Here is a 17,315-nt window from a genome sequence, read left to right as displayed (position 1 = left end):
GCCAAATACAATTTATAACAAAATGAAGTAATAGAGTTCATTTTAAAGATAAGAAATAAAAGAAATAACTTAAATTTTTTGGAATAATAGAATCTAATGAAAACCTTATTTTTTTTTAATTTGACATTTTGCCTTGATCACTTTAAGGTCTGCTGTCCTATATGTAAAGTGGCATTTTCCATTTATTCCCCCATCCATGGAACTGGAGTGAAGGTTGGGGGAGGGAGCAAGTGAACACTGGTGATTGGTGGGTACATGGTTGAAACTACAATGTTGGGAATGCTCTGTTGGCCATATGGCAAGTGAGGGTTCCGGGTTTGGGGTGTTGGATGTAGGGGGCATTCAGGACAGGATGCACCTAGGGATGGCTTCTAGAGAATGTCTGGTGTTCATCTTGCCATAGTATGTTATACCAGTGGGTGAAGAACCACATAATGAGCAATAAGTTGGTGGATTCCCATTCTGGGGAGGCAGACTATGTTCTCAAACAGAGGGGCAAATATCTCTGGAGAATATAAGCAGTTCTCAATAGGGGAGGACAGACTGGTGTGTCAATCCCTCAGTGCTGTTGAAAGTAACTATTAACCTTGTCCTCCAAGAAGTGAAGCCTGGTGGTTGCAGTGGGTCCTTGAGGGAGGGAGGAATAGTATATATTGAACAGGGGGCATTTTGGGAGTGATGGAAGTTTTCTACATGATCTTGGTGTGATGGATACATGTCATGTTAAATTACATCCAAATGTATCATGTATGGTCCAAAATGTAAACCATAATGTAAACCATTGACCATGGTTAGTAGCTACATGTTTCAGTATTTGTACATCAGTTGTAACAAATGTACCGTCCACATATAAAATGTTATTAATAAGGGAAGGGGGAACATGGGGAGGATGTTGAGCATATGGGAGTCCCCTGTATTTGATATGTGACTTTTCTGTAATAGAACTTCTTTGAAGACAAAATGACAATAAGTTGCTTCACTCTTGACCCATCGTTTTCCTCTGGAACATGCTTCAGGAGCCGACGGAGATGGTTCCTGCTCAATCTGTTCCCAAGAAACCAGGGTGTATCAGGTGAATCCAACTTTTTTCACTACTCCTCATGGATTCTGATGAGTTTTGTAAGTCGAAGCATCTAGGATCTTGCTAGGAACTCTAAAGGAAATTCATGTTCTCAGACTTTCAACCAGTAGATCTCAACCATGGAGAATTCTGGCCACCCTGGGATTTATGACAATGCCTCGAGATATAATCTGGATAAGTGCTCATCTTCAAACTCTTCTATTTCAAATGGAAGCTGTTTTGTAACTGATTTTTGTTATTATGGTACTATAGATTACTGAATAATGTCCAGGATACTAAACTAGATGAATTTTTTCAACATGACAGAATACAGTCAATTTACTAATTAACATAGTTGCTAATATTAAAATTACACAAACCGTAAATCCTCTATTAGAATTCTTTAAAAACCCTAATTTCTATTATAATTATTTTTCTCTTTCATTAATTTCTTTACTTAATAAACCATTTGTGTGTTTACAAATATCTCTTTGAGTTTCTGCTTTCAATTCTTTTGGTTTATACTTAAAAAGTGGAGTTGCCAGGCCATATATTAATTTTATCTTTAACTTTCTGAGGAACCACCTAATAGTTGTCCACAGTGGCTGCTCCATTTTGCATTCCCACTATCAATGAATAGGAAAACTCTTTCCTATTTCTCACACTTAAATTTAAATTTTAACTCATTTAAATTTTTGGTAATGTTTTATGTGATTAGCATTATAGTCCCTCATTTACTGATGAGGGAGTAAAAGAAGACAGAAGGTAGGAAACTAGGTACAAGTCACATATGTGGTGAAGAGGTAGAGACAGGGTTTAATCTCAGAGCTGTCCAATTTAGGCCACTCCCTTCTGAATCACATTATATTAACTCAAGTGAACCATGACAATAATAGTAAAAACTTAAAGGAATCAATAGTCCTTTTCTTTAAACTCCCTTTCCTCGAAGTCTGCTCTCTGAACAAGGAAGATCTTTTACTCTGGTGGATGCAGCCTTAAAACAAAACAAACCAAAGAGTAAGACACCTACTTAGATAAAACACCTTTGACTGACAGTCCAGTTTCCATAATTTATTATAACATATTATTTGATAGGGAAATTAGGTTTCCCAGATGATTTGAGCATATGTTAATATTAATAAGTTATTTGGATTCTTCTGTCTGGATCTTTGCTTCACAGACTTTGGTTGTTTAAATTTTTGTTGTTGATGTTTAAAATTTAAGTATTTTTTACTCTTATGCAAAATAACAGTTTAATGTCTACATCATTATGTTTTGTAAGGTCTAATATGTCAAACATTATACAAATGTTCTAAATACATTCCTTAGTTTTTCAAAGCTGAGTCATTTTTTATAACATTTTGGACATCTAGTTTAGTTTTTTTAAAAATGTAATTTTATTTGGATGAAAATCTTATGTTTAAACTTTTAGCAAATGAAGAACAAGCATTTCATTTTCCTATCCCATAACACTTAAGAAAATACTCATTAGTAAATAAATATCTGTAAAACAGATTAAGGGTAAGGCAGAATGTATAACAAACCACCTCTGATGGTCACACTCCCTGCATGTGACTCACCCTAAAAGGGTGAAAACAGCACTGGAGATTACCTGAACTGGTAAGATACTGGCATTGATGACATCCTAATAATTTCAAACAAACCCTGTGATACTCATTTTGTGCTCTTCTGTGGGCAGCAAACTATATATATTTTACTGAAGGAATACTTTGATAGAAGCACTTGTTTAGGTAATGTTGTTCATCAGAATTACAAAATTTGCTTGAACAGTTCCATTTAACCACCTTTTATGAAATGTGAACATATATTATTTTGTATTTTACCTGAAATGTGACAAATGTCAATCTAGATTGAAGGTACCTCAAATGCCAATTTCCACCACTTCTTAAAAGTTTTAGGTATGTTAAAAAGGACTGTCTCCACCCCCCACAGAACCAATTTCACAAAACTTACCGGTAAGCAAATACATCTATATGAAGTACCTCACAATTCTAGAGTTTACTCATTTTAAAACCATTCACTACCTTTTGTCTTTAAGAAATCCTCCACCACAGTGTCCTAAACATTATGTGCATCTCACAGTGAAGAGTGGCCTTGCAGCGCACCATGTGGAGAGTATTATGCTACACTTCCAAGGAACAATCAACATCACAGCATTGGATTCTGTCCATCAGGATCAAGGCCATTGAGGAGAGAAGAGGAATGGATAGGAAGTATATCCAGCTCATCCAATTGCAGAGTTGAGCTCGACTGTTAGCTGATCTTGGTGAATGTCTATAGCAGCTACTGAAAAGTTGGACATACTTGTAACTCACTGCTGAGCATCCCCAAGGCCTTTTCTTTGATTTTTCTTGTAGGTAGGATCGGCTTCTATTCCAAATCTAATCTCCTTAAGACCCCTCTGCTTCAAAACTGATTTGGCCACATCTTTGTTTTCAATGTACGTGAAAAATCTATCGATTTTTTGCTATAAATAATTTGTCAGTAGTCTTCTACCATCCATGGTGGGTATTCTTCATCCCAATCAACCACTTCATCATCTGTAAGCACCACTATGTGGCACACCCACTTTGAGCACTGGGTACCAAAACAGTGATTAGCCCTTCTTCCAGATAAATTTTAAATTGTCTATAAGCAAGATCATTTGATAACTCATGTATTAAAGCACTAAGAGCTCTACTTTTAACAGTATTATATTCAAAAGAGATGGAAAGATAGGCGCATGCTTCTCTCAACTCAGGAATAGATATGTCATCAGGACAACAATTATTCCTTCCATATATTAACCCAGAGTAGCTCAAAACACAGTGGAAATTTTGACCATCGTCGCCTCCCTATTATATGACCTGGGTAAGTCCAACAAACCAAAGAGTAGATTTTGCAACTCTGCTGAGGCTCAGGACCCAGCTGGCTCATGACCAGTCCAGAGATTCAAGTCTCCTGAGCATACACCAACCCCAGCATCAACCAAAGTTCTAGTAAAAGTGACAGAAGAAGCATGTGTAGCGAGGTCACATCTGAGTCCAACTCCTTCACACTCAAGAGCACAAAGTAGAAATAGGACCCACTGACAAGGCTCTGAACTCCAGAGTCATCTGTCATGATCATAGAACCTGGTGTTTCTGTAGCCTTCAGGAGCACCACTACCTGGGGTTGTATATTGGGTGTCTCTGAGATCCTGCTGAGAAGTGCGTAAGTACAATTCCTCTGATGACCTCCTGGCTCATTTTGAAGTCTCTTAGCCATATAAACTTATTTGTCTTTACCATTTCCCCTTTTTATCCAAGGATCTGAGGGAGTCTACAGCTGCAAGCAGGAGAATCCCATCTATCAGCAATGTGGGATCTACGTCCCTCTCGATTTAGAGGTGGAATGGATGTCACCAACCCAGTGTCCTCAGGATGGAGGAATAAAATATAGATTAGAGTGGACTTACTGATATTCTACTATAGAATGATTGTGACTCTAGCAATGGAAGAAATTATTTCATTGATGTGGAGACAGTGGCCGTGGGAGTTGCTGAAGGCAGGGAGAGGGAAAAAGAGGTGTGATATTGAGGCATTTTGGGAACTTGGAGTTGTCCTGAATGATATTGCAGGGACAGATGCAGGACATTATATATCCTGCCATAACTCACTGAATGGACTGGGCGGGAGTGTAAACTGCAGTATAAACTATAATTCATGCTGTGTAGCAATACTTCAAAATGTGCTCATCAAATGCAATGAATGTACCACACTAATGAAATAAATCGTCAATGTGGGAGGAGTGGAGGGGTGTGTGGAGTGGGGTATATGGGAACCTCTTTTATTTATTTATTTATTTAGTTTCTCTCCTCTCTCCTTCCTCACCATTGTCTGCTCTCTGCGTCCATTCCTGTGCATTCTTCTGTGTCTGTTGTATTCTCATTAGGTGACTCTGGGAACCCATCCTGGGACTTTCTGAAATGGGAGAGAAGTGATCATTCTCTTGTGTCACCTCAGCTTTCTAGTTCGTTGAGTCTCATATTGTCTCTTCTCTGTGTCCCTTTTTTGTTGTTGTTGTTGTATCATCTGGCTGTGTCAGCTCTCCATGTGGGCAGCACCACTCCTGGGTCAGCTGCACTCGCATTCTGTATGGCACTCCTCTGTGTGGGGACACTCTTGCACAGCGGGCACCCCTGCGTGGGGTGGCACTCCTATGCAGGGGGCACCCCTGTGCGGGGTGGCACTCCTTGTGTGCAGCAGCGCTCCACGTGGGCCAGTTTGTCACATGGGCCTGGAGGCCCTGGGTGTAAAACCGTGGACTTCCTATATGGTAGATGGAAGCTGTATCCATTGAACCATATCTGCTTCCCCTCTTTTACTTTTAATGTAACATTTTGTGTAATCTATGTATCTTTTTAAAAAGGGGGAAAAATTTTAAAAAGTGGAATTTTTGCCTCTTCATTTCCAAGTTGGATGAATTTTATGTTTTTGTTGCCTACGTGCTCAAGCAAGTATTTCTAACACAATGCTGAATAAGAGCAGGGGCAGTGGGCATCCTTGTCTAGTTCCAGATCTTGGAGGGAAAGTTTTTAGCATTTCAACATTAAATATGATGTTAGGCAGCTGTGGGATTTTCATACATACCCTTTATCATGTTGAAGAACTTTCTTTCTAGTTTTGTGTTTTGAAGTGTTTCTACTGGGAAATGTGCTGTATTTTGTTGAATGCTTTTTCTGCATCAATAGAGATGATCATGTGATTTTTTTTCTTTCAATCTGTTAATGTGGTACATTACATTGATTGATTTTCTCATGTTTAACCATCCTTGCATATTAGAGATAAAACCCACTTTTTCATGGCATATAATTCATTTTAAGTATTGTTAAATATGATTAGGAAGAATTTTCTTGAGAATTTTAGCATCTAGTTTCATTAGAGAGATTGGTCTAGAGTTTTCCTTTCTTATGGCATCTTTGTTTGTCTTTAGTATTAGAGTGATGGCATCATAGAACAAGTTAAGCAATATTCCCTCCACTTAAATTTTTTGGAAGGGTTTAAGAAGGATTGGAGTTAGTTCTTTCCAGAATGTTTGGTAGAACGTACTTGTGAAGCCATCTGCTCTGGGGCTTTTCTTAGTTGGGAGGTTTTTGATGTTTAATTCTATCTCATTACTTGTGATTGTTCCATTCAGTTCATCAATTTTTTCTTCCATGGAGATGGCTGCTTGTGTGATTCTAAGAATTCGTCCATTTCATATTAGTTATCCATTTGGTAGGCATACAATTTTTCAAAATATCCTCCTATGATACTCTTCATTTCATTTGGGTCAGTGTTGATATCCCTTTCCTCATTTCTTACTTTATGTATTTTCATATTCCTTCTTTTTTTCTTTGTTAGTCTAGCTAAGGGCTTGTCAATTATATTAATCTTCTCAAAAAACCAGCTTTTGGTTTTGGTATTTTTTAGTGTTTTCTTGTTGTCAATTTCATATAGCACTGCTCTAATCTTTGTTATTTGCTTCTTTCTACCTGCTTTGGGAAGTTTGTTGTTCTTTTTCTAATTCCTTCTGGTGTGCATTTAGGTTTTTATTTTATCTCTTTCTTCTTTTTTAATACAGGCATTATGTCTATACATTTCCATCTTTTCACTGCTTTTGCTGAATTCAGTGGGTTTGGATATAAGGTTTTGTCATTTTCATTCATATAAGGTAGTTATTGATTTATTTTCCAATTTCCTCTTTGACCCACTTATTCTCTAAGAGTGAGTTATTTAGCTTCCTTATATTTGTGCCTAATCTGGTTCTCTGCCACTTACAGAATTCTAACTTCCTTCAATTGTGTGCAGAGAAATAGCATTGTATAATTTAAATCTTTCTGAATTCATTGAAATTTGTTCTGGGGCCTAGCATGTGGTGTATCCTGGAGAATGATCCAGGTGTGCTTGAGAAGAATGTGTATCTCTCTGTATTTGGGTGTAAATTTATTTATACATCTCTTATATCCAGATCCTCTAATGGATTATCCAAGGTCTGTGTTTTTTTATTGATCCTCTGTTGAGATGTTCTGTCTAATGGTAACAATGGTATATTAAAACCCCCCACTGGCTACATTATTATGGTGCATTATAAAAGGTAAGGGGTCTGTTAAGGCTTTCTACTGTGTCTTAGTTTAAATGATTTTCCCTGGAGCTGAGGGTGTTATTCTCACTTCCCCCACTCTGGACAGTTAGTCTTCAATTGACAGTTTTAGCTTTTCTAAAGTTCTCATGATAGGGTTCTAGTAAATAATTTTTCTACTTACAAAATATAATACAATTGAACAGAAAAGAGCTCACTAAATATGAGTATTCTCCTCTTAAAATATAACATACATTTCATGGTTTACAGGCAGCATATGGGTCTCTCACTTCTTCAGGAAATATTAGTATTTCCTTCTATAACCTTAGTGTTTAACTCAATTTATGGAAGTTTCTTTAGTTGAAATTTATATTTTAAGACCTCTCTTCAAGTTTTCCCTTAAACAAAACCTTAAACTGCCCTTCCATTTCACCAATAGAAGACAGACATTTTTTTCTTAAAGCTTTTTATATATTTTTCATGAGTAAATTTAGTTTTCCATGAGAAAAATGTATATGCTCAGTTCAGAATGAATCATTATTGTTTCCACATATTTTATGTTCCTTGAAAAGATCAAAATTCAGTGGGCAAAATCAGGAATGCTTTTTATCTCTGAGAGAAAAATAAGAGATGCTGGAATGGGGAAGCAAATAATGATAGAGGAGAAAATAACAGAGTTGAAATGGTCTCTGTCATTCTTGACATATGCTTATTTTTTTCTCATAAGAATCAATGTACTATAGGACATGGCTGTGGCTCAAGCAGTTGAGTGCTACCTCTCACATGGGAGGCCCTGGGTTCAGATCCTGGTGCCTCCTGGAAAAACAAAAATATATGCAAGCAAAAGAAAGGAAAAAATAAAAAAATCAGGGAAACTGAAGTGATTCAGGGATGGAGCACTAGCTTCCCACATGAAAGTTCCTGGGTTCAATCCCTGTTCCCCAGGACCTTCAATGTATCGGTAAGTTTGTCATCCGCACTTGAGTCTACATGACATTGTGTGACGTTGTTAAGGTGGATGACTCATCACAGCATTTTCTACCTCTTTCTGGCTTGTTTTCCTGCCCTCCGGAGGATGGGGAACTAGCATATGTGGTGCCTATTTAACCAATGCTGATGGCAAGAATCTCCTAGTACTTGATTGCAGAAAGTGGGCATACATGTGGAGCCAACAATTTTATTAGAGTCTTATTGATGTTCCTGATTATAACAGAAGCGTCAACATTCTCAGCTGGCATGTTTTTCAGTGTTTTCTTTATTTCCAATGACTTGAAAGATATAACTCTAACTTCTTCAGTAAGATGAGGGTACATGCTTACTACGTTTTTATCAAATTTTTTAAAATTATTAATACATATTTTACATTTTTTAAAGATACTTTAGATTGCATAAAAGTTACATTAAAATGCAGGGAATTCTCATATGCCCCTCTCCATTCCCCTCTCACACTTTCCTACAGTAACAACATCCTTCATTAGTTTGGTACATTTGTTATAAATGATGAGCAGGAGAGATTCACCATCTCATGCCCTATACAAAAATTAACTCGAGATACATCAAAGATCTAAGTATAACAGACAAGATGATGAAGCTCCTGAAAGATAAAGTAGGGAAGCATCTATAAGATCTTAGAGTAGGAAACAGTTTCACAAACTTTATATCCAAAGAATGAGCAACAAAAGAAAATGTAGATAAATGGGACCTCTAAATTAAAAATGTTTGCACTTCAAAGGAGTTTGTCAAGAAAGTGAAAAGGCAGTGGACTCCATGGAAGATAATATTTGGTAACATCAATCCATTAGGGACCTAACATCCAGCATATACAAAGAAATCCTACATCTTGAAAATTAAAAGACAACCCCATTTAAAATTGGGCAAGTGATTTGAATAGACACTTCTCAAAAGAAGAAATACAAATCGTTAAAAAAACACTGATGTGGAGAACATGGCTACCAGAACTTCTGAGGGGAGGGAGAGGGAAAAACAGGTGTGATATGAGACATTTTTGGGACATTGGAATTGTACTGAATGACGTTGCCATGGTGGACACAGATCATTATATATTTTGTCCTAACTTACAAAATTGTGCGGGACAGAGTGTGAATATAGTGTAAACTATAATCCACACTTGAAGGCAATGCTCCAATGTGTGTTTATCCATTTTAACAAATGTACCACACTAGTGAAGGAAGTTGTTCATGTGGGAATGGGCGGGGGGGGGGAGTGGAGAATATGGGAACCTACTTTATTTTTATGTAACCTTTATGTAATCTAAATTTTTTTAAAAATAAAAAGTATTAAAAATAAATAATAAAAAAAGATACTCAACACCACTAGATATTAGGGAAAGGCAAAACAAAACCACAGTGAGATATATTACACCCATTAGATTGGTGCCTATTCAAAAACAGAGTTCTGAGGGGAAGGGAAGCAGACTTGGCCCAGTGGATAGGGCGTCTGTCTACCACATGGGAGGTCCGCGGTTCAAACCCCGGGCCTCCTTGACCTGTGTGGAGCTGATGCATGCAGTGCGCAGTGCTGATGCGCGCAAGGAGTGCCCTGCCATGCAGGGGTGTCCCCCGCATAGGAGAGCCCCGAGTGTAAGGAGTGCGCCCCATAAGGAGAGCCGCCCAGTGCAAAACAAGGGCAGCCTGCCCAAGAATGGCGCCACACACACGGAAAGTTGACACAGCAAGATGATGCAATAAAAAGAGATACAGATTCCCAGGGTATGGGTTAATAATTCTATTACTTCTGTATATGTATCAAGCAATGAAGTAAATAGATGGCAGATAGAGGAATATGTTTCTTACTGTGGAGTGGAATGTTACAAATAAGCAAGGAAAGGAGGCTTGACTTATATATGTCATAATGGTTTACACATAGAAACATCAGTATGAACTCTTGTTTAGGTTAATACAGATAAGGAGGATTACATGTAAAAATATTTATTGATATGTGTATATGCACAAGTTAGTGGACACAAATATATTTCCTTCATCTTTCAACAGAGAAGGACTAGATGCTCCAGAACCAAGAAGCAGAGTTTTTGCCCAGACTTGGATTTTAAAACCATTCTCCCATACAAGGCTCGTTGGAGAAATGACTGACTGTAGGCCTGGGGAAACAAACATACAATAAGAGCCTGAAGCATTTCATAGTACCAGAAAGGAAGTAGGTATTAAAATAAAACCCTCAATGATGGGGATATATCAGAGAACGACAGGGCACAGCTACAATGGCTCTCATGGAAAAAAATTGGTACAATTTGAATGAAATAAAATAGTATTACATCCCTACCCCAAATGTCATGAATCCATTCTTATCTAAATAAATTACTGACTACATAAGTAAGAAATAAAATCCCATTCAGAAGTATTCCAAAAATTCATGCAAATATTGCTTCCTCAAGGAGGTGGAACATAAACCCCACTCCTGAAATCTGGGCTTCACCTAGTGACTTCTTTACAAAAGGGATATATGGAAAGTCAGAAAAATAAGGAATTTTATAATGGGGAAACCTACAAACACTGTTGATGAAGGCCAACATCAACAGTGGTAACTAATGTTGATAAAATACGCCCCTGGATACAATGTGATGGAAATGTTACTTTATCTCCATTGTCTTCCTCCAAATACATATAATCCCAAACTAGTAAGTGAAAAACACCAGACAAACCCCAAATTCAGTATATTTAACAAAATGCCTGACCAGCACGCCTCAAACTATTCAGGCCATCAAACTAAGGATGGTCTGAGAAACTGTTCCCATAGAAAAAGGACAAAGAATTTAAGACAACTGTAATCTGGTATTCTGGGTAATGACATTAAGAACAGGGGAAAGTGACTGCATGTTGTGGAAACAGACTCTACTATCCTTGAAATTTTTCTGTAAATCTAACACTGTTTAAAATATTAAGTTCATAAAGAAGTATAGTTATTAGTGAAATGCAAAATCTTAGGAAACAACAAACTCTGAGCTTTATTCCAAATGTTATTGCACGTCTTGAACAAGATTATCTCACTGCTGTAAAATTCTATTCTTTTTCGATTAAATCAGAATAGTGAAATCATTATCATAGAGTAATTGAAATAATTAAATAAAGCAACGAATATAAGATGTCAGGCACTGTGCCTGGTATTAAAAGTGAATGCTTTGTACGTTATGACTCAACCTTTCACCGATTCACTCCCCAAACCTCCTTCACCATGCTCACTGCGCTGCTTCCAGCCCTCGTCAGCAATGTGCAGTTTTAACAAGAGCAGTGTTCGCACTGACCGGGAGTGGGCTTTCCAGAGGGCAAGACCTTCTATAAACCCTGCACTAACTCTCCAATAATTTCAAACATAATTATCCATCTTGTGGACAAAAAGAGCTCTCTGTTTTCTGCCTTCTGCTCACCTGTCCAGGCCCGTGTTCCGCTTGTCACACCCGGCCCCTCATTGTTCACTAGATAATAATTATTTATAAAACATCCCCCCCCCCCCTTACAGTTATTTTGATCCCAGCTATCTGTCCTTGTCTTTTCTTCTTGGAGTGCTTCTACCACTTTCTCCTGCAGAAACCACTCCTGTTCCTCTGTCAACACTCAGTACAATTACCAAGTCACCTGAGAAGCCTTCGCTAGCCTCATAGGAGGAGTCGAAACATGTGGATCCACTTCAGGAGGATTTCAGAGCCACATCAAGGTGCTTCATGTACTCAGTCTATGTTTTTAAACCTTTTTGGGATGTATTTTCTTTAATAGGAGGAGCATAGCATTACTCATTTCTTTATTACCAGAATAATATTTAGTGCTTACCATGAAGTATTTGATGAATAAATGTTTGTTAAATGACTAATTTTAAAAATTAAGAAATAACATCATCAGATTATTACTACTAATTAAGGTCTATGGCATGCATTTATTTTTTCCATACTCCTCTATTTTTAATAAAATCTGTAAAAAATAGTCAAATCAATGTAAGGTATTGTGGGAGGGCTGTTGTATGGGAATTCTGCACATTTGCATGATGGTTTGTAAGTTCACAACCTCCTATATACATACATACATATATATATTTATATATATATATATATATACACACACACACATATGCGTAAAAGTGAATATACAGACTTTAACAATTTTAGAGAAAGAAGAAGCAATGTAACAAACATAAAAGTTGCTGAGTTAAGGCCAGAGGAAACAGATTAATGAAGAAAGAAATTTTAGTGTACATATAATTTGCTTCCACTCAGGCATTTTGAACAGGTATGTCATTGTATGATTTTTCTTTCTTTATGTATGTATATACATAAAGTCACCACCATTAAAAGGATTCCCTTAAGCCATAACAAATTCCCCCATTAACTGTGATTATTCTGTGACTCACCGTGAAATTATCAAAGAAGGGTCTGCATTCACCAATGCAGATTATTCCTTGAATGAGGGATAAAGTTGGAAGCTCTGCTCCCAAAAGGGCAGGGAAATGGAACTACTCGTGAGGTCTATAGAAGACACAGCTGTGTGTCCTCATCACCAGAGATCAGTAAAGAAGACCTGGGGTAGCTTAGGAGAATAATTTAGGGTTCCTGTACCTTTTGGATTTATTTCCCATGAGCATATTTAATGAGTACTTTTTGGTCTCTCCTCTCCATGAGATATTTGGTTTTCTGGAGGAATGAAGGAAAAACACAATGAAAACTTGTACAGTTTTGACCTTTGGGAGACTGCTTTGGAGCTGCATGTTCACCTCTTATCCCAATGGACTCCTTCATCCCAGGAGCAGGCAACCCCTCTTTAGGTGTGGGCCCTCGTAGTGCAAGGTTTCCCTGAATGATTTCTCCCTTGCTGATTCTGGAAAGACATTCTGGATATGCTAAAATATTTTCTGTATCCAATCTGTCTTTTCTGGTGTCGGCTCTCATTCATGAGGCTGTCCTCTCTAAACAGGATTTCCTCTTCTCTCACTGCTTCTGTTTTATCTCCATAGCTGGCAATACCTGTTCAATTCATTCTACCATTTGTTTTCTCAGTCATTCACCAAATACTTAGTCAGAATATCACATGGTAAGCACTAAACTATGTTCTGGGGATGAAGAAAGATGTAAGATATTGTGCCTGCTCTCAAACATCTCCCAGTCTAAACCAGCCAAAAGTCATGGAAATAAATACACATAGTACATTAAGGTGGCATACTCAGACCTGGTGAAATATAACTCCATATGAATGAAGATTACCTTTTATATTTCTGCTTGAAAACTCTCCTGGGACTTTGATAAGGATTATATAGGAGCTATAGATTTCTTTGGGTAGTACTGACAGCTTAATATTAGGAATTCTTCCTATCCTTGAACACAGGATGTTTTACCATTTCTTTATGTCTTTTCTAATTTCTTGCAACAGTATTTTCTAGTTTTCAGTGTGCAAATCCTTCAAGTGTTTAGTTAAAATTATTCCTAGGTATGTTGTTCTTTTTGATACTATGATATATGATTTCTTAAAAACTGCACAGTTAGGAATGTTCTTTGCATGGCGTAAAACACCACAAATGTCTGCATGTTCATTTTACACCTTAGAGCAGATGTGGCTCAAATAGTTGAGTGCCTGCCTCCCACATAGATGATCCCAGGTTTGGTTTCTGGTGTCTCCTGATGAAACAAAAGCAAACAAGCAAATAAAAAGAAAGATACAAACGAACAACTTGTGGAAGCTGATGTGGTCCTATGGTTGAGTGCCTGCTTCCCACACACGAGATACAAGTTCAATCCCTGGTCTCTTGTGCTTCAAAAAAAAATCTCATACCTTGCATTTGGCTGCTTTCGATTGTGAGCTTTAGAGTTTTCTTGTACACGCTTTGGCATGTTCTCTATGAAGGGTCATGACATCACTGAAAACAGGTAATTTTATTTCTTCCTTTCTAATTTGTATATAGTTTGTTTGGTTTTATGTCCTAATTTCCTAACTGCCAGTACAATCCTGAATAGCAATAGTGAAAGCAGATATCCTTGTCTTGTTCCAGACCTCATGGGGATGGCTTTCCCCTTTGAGCCTTGAGGATAAGATTACCTGGGTTTTTACTTACATGCTGTTTATCATGTTGAGGAAATTACTTTCTATTCTTATTTTGGGGGGTGTTTTATTGTGAAAAGGTATTGGAAGTTATAATTCACATTTTCTGCATGAATTGAGATTTTTATGTGATTTTCCTCTTCATTATGTTAATGTGGTGTATTACATTGATTTTCTTATGTTGAACAGTCTTGTGTATTGAGATAGAGCTCACTAGTTCATGGATACTTCTTTTACTCTTCTGTTGAATTTGATATGCTAGTTTTTGTTGAGTGATTTTGAATCTATATTTTAATGAAAATTGGTCCTTGGTCTTCTTTACTTGTGTCTTTACGTATGTAGCTTTGGTATCACAATAACTTTAGCCTCATTAAATGAGTTTGGAACTTTTGAGTTGGAAGATTTTGAGAAGTGTTATAATTATTTCTTTGAAATTTTCATAGATTTCCTTATGGAAACCGATCCTAGACATCTATTGTTTTGGAGGTTTTTGAGGGCAGATTGAATCACTTTAGTTGTTATACCTTTTGAGATCAATGTATTTTCAGGCAATTTAGGTAAATTGTGCATTTCTAGGAATTGGTCCATTTTTTCTGGGTTATCTAGATTATTGGCAGATAATTTTTCATAGCACTCATTCATACTTCCTTTCATATCAGTAAAATCTATCAAGGTCCCCAATTTCATACTGGATTCTAGTAAACTACATCCTCTTTTTTCCCTTTTTGCATCTCAATAAACCTTAGCTCTTTTACTCAATTTTTCCAAGAATCAATTTCATTGGTTGTATCAGTTATTTTTATATACTCTATTCCATTTCTCTCCATTTAAATGTTTTTCTCCTTCCTTCTACTAGGTTTAAATTCAATCTGCCCCTCTTTTTCTATTTCCCACAAATTTGTACATAGGTTATTGATATGTGGTTTTTTTTTTTAAATATGAGGATTCACACCTATTATTTTCCCTGAATCTTTTAAGTTTATCCCTAAACTGGCCTAAGAAAGGCATTAATCTAGCCCAAAAATAAGTAATAGAATGGACAGTGATGGATAGCAGAGTTAAATTGCCGCTGTAGTTTTCACATATGGTTCTCACTGGAGAACTTGAGATTCTGTATTAGTAAGTAGGTTTCATGTGAAAATGAAGTGCAAAATTCTCCTCAGTGGAAATTCTGGAAACAGATCCCTACATAAAAGTGGGATCCTTGGAATTACAGCCACATTGTAAAGGTTAACAAGGTATAAGCACACCAATCAAATATGGGCATCAAGATAAACACTTGCCCTGACACTGGTGCTACATGGTGAGAAAACCCTCTGAACGACAAGCCAGTGTGCAGTGTGAAATCACAGCACATTTGTGGCCTTCAAATCTGAACATTAAATTATTACGGCTTCCTAAAGGCAAAATAAAGTCATATGTAAATCTTCCCTTTTCCACCAAGACCTTCAAGAATTCACACAAATATGGTTCCAACAAATTAAACAGAACACAGTAACACAGACAATAAGAGAACAAGTTTTACTATGACTAAATGCCAGAGGAAAAGCAGATAGTGGAGAAAAGCCTTTAATTGTTTTTGATTTTGAAATTATTCAGACAATATGAAATAACACTTTTTAATGAGTTTTTGAAAACTTAAAAACATATTGAAATATAAAAACGGCATAAACATATTTCAATAACAAATAAGTAGAACATCTAAGGCTGAAACATACAATGATGAAAATTTAAAACTTCCATATAGAGAAACTGAAAGAAGTTTAGCTGAAATGTAAACCAAAGACTCACCTACTATAAGACAGAAATTAGAAAATAAATCAAATCTGTATGTGTGGACCTTCCTACAAATGATACTTTCTCTGTATCCCTACAGGTACTGCCAGTTAAGCATTCACTCCCACAATATTTTCTTCCCACAGTAAAACAGAACTTCTGTGGTTTGTTCCAGTGATTTTTTTGTTCGAGTGATTTTTTTGTTCCACTGGTGGTTTCTTCCTTGGAAAATAAATAAATAGAAAATGTCTCCACTCTGGAAACTTTAGGAGATGAAACACATATGTAACCACATTTGGGACAATGTATCTCAGAGCTATGAGAGTGCTTTCAATTCTGAGAAAGGTGCTCTGGAAGGAGGTGAAATGGGAACAGTGGCTTTGGGGAGAGACACTAGGGGATGAAATCCAGGACCTTCTCATCCAGTACTGTTACTCTAGCACTGACTTATTTTGGAAACTTACCTCTTGGCACTGGAGGAAGGAATCATTGCTCCTATGTTTGACATATATTCACATAAACACTGGCTACATAATTATGGTGCATTACTAGAGGTAAGGGCTCTGTTACTGCTTTCTACTGTGTCTTAGTTTAAATGATGTTCTCTGGATCTGAGGGTGTTTATCCTCACTTCCCCCACTCTGGACAGTTAATTTTGAATTGTCAGTGTTCATCTTTCTCATGGAAGTGTCCCAGTAAATAATATTTCTGCTTATACAACATAATACAATTGAACAGAACAGAACTCACTCAAAATGAGTCTTCTCCTCCTTCTATATAACATACATTTCATGGTTTACAGGGAGCAATCAATTCTCCCACTTCTCCAGGAAAAATAGTAGTATTTCCTTCTGTAATCTGGTATTTATCTTTAACTCAATTTATGGAAGTTTTTTTAGCTGAAATCTGTATTTGCAGACTGCCTTCAAGTTTCACCTTAAAAAAACATAAATTGCACTTAGATTTCACCAATTGCAGAAAATGTGATGGCTTTTTTGTGAAGCCATTTGTAGTTTCTTAAGGAATAAATTTATTTTTCAATCAGAACAAATTTATTCCCACAGTTTATTGTGAATCATTATTATTTCCACATATTTTAGGGTCCTAGAGAAGAGGAAAATTCTACTGACAGAACCACAGTAATTTCTTTGAGAGAAAAGTAGCTGATGCAGGAATTAGGAAGTAAGAAAAGATCTATATAAAGTACAAATTATCTCCAACACTCGGTCATGACATGTGTTTAAAAAAACTTTATCTTATGAATCAATGTACCAGATAGGCATTTAGAAATGCAAGAAGGAAGGTTCCTAGGGTATTTTTTA

At 36.8% G+C, this 17,315-nt stretch overlaps 1 pseudogene; it reads right to left on the bottom strand.

Moving 5' to 3' along the window:
* Positions 1-3,229: 3,229 nt before the first annotated feature.
* On the bottom strand, positions 3,230-14,009 carry LOC101424709 (BTB/POZ domain-containing protein 10 pseudogene; annotated as a pseudogene).
* Positions 14,010-17,315: the final 3,306 nt, after the last annotated feature.

This window comes from Dasypus novemcinctus, chromosome 23 (assembly GCF_030445035.2).
Source record: "Dasypus novemcinctus isolate mDasNov1 chromosome 23, mDasNov1.1.hap2, whole genome shotgun sequence".
In the NCBI taxonomy this organism is placed as follows: domain Eukaryota; kingdom Metazoa; phylum Chordata; class Mammalia; order Cingulata; family Dasypodidae; genus Dasypus; species Dasypus novemcinctus.
This window is presented reverse-complemented; position numbering and strand designations above follow the sequence as displayed.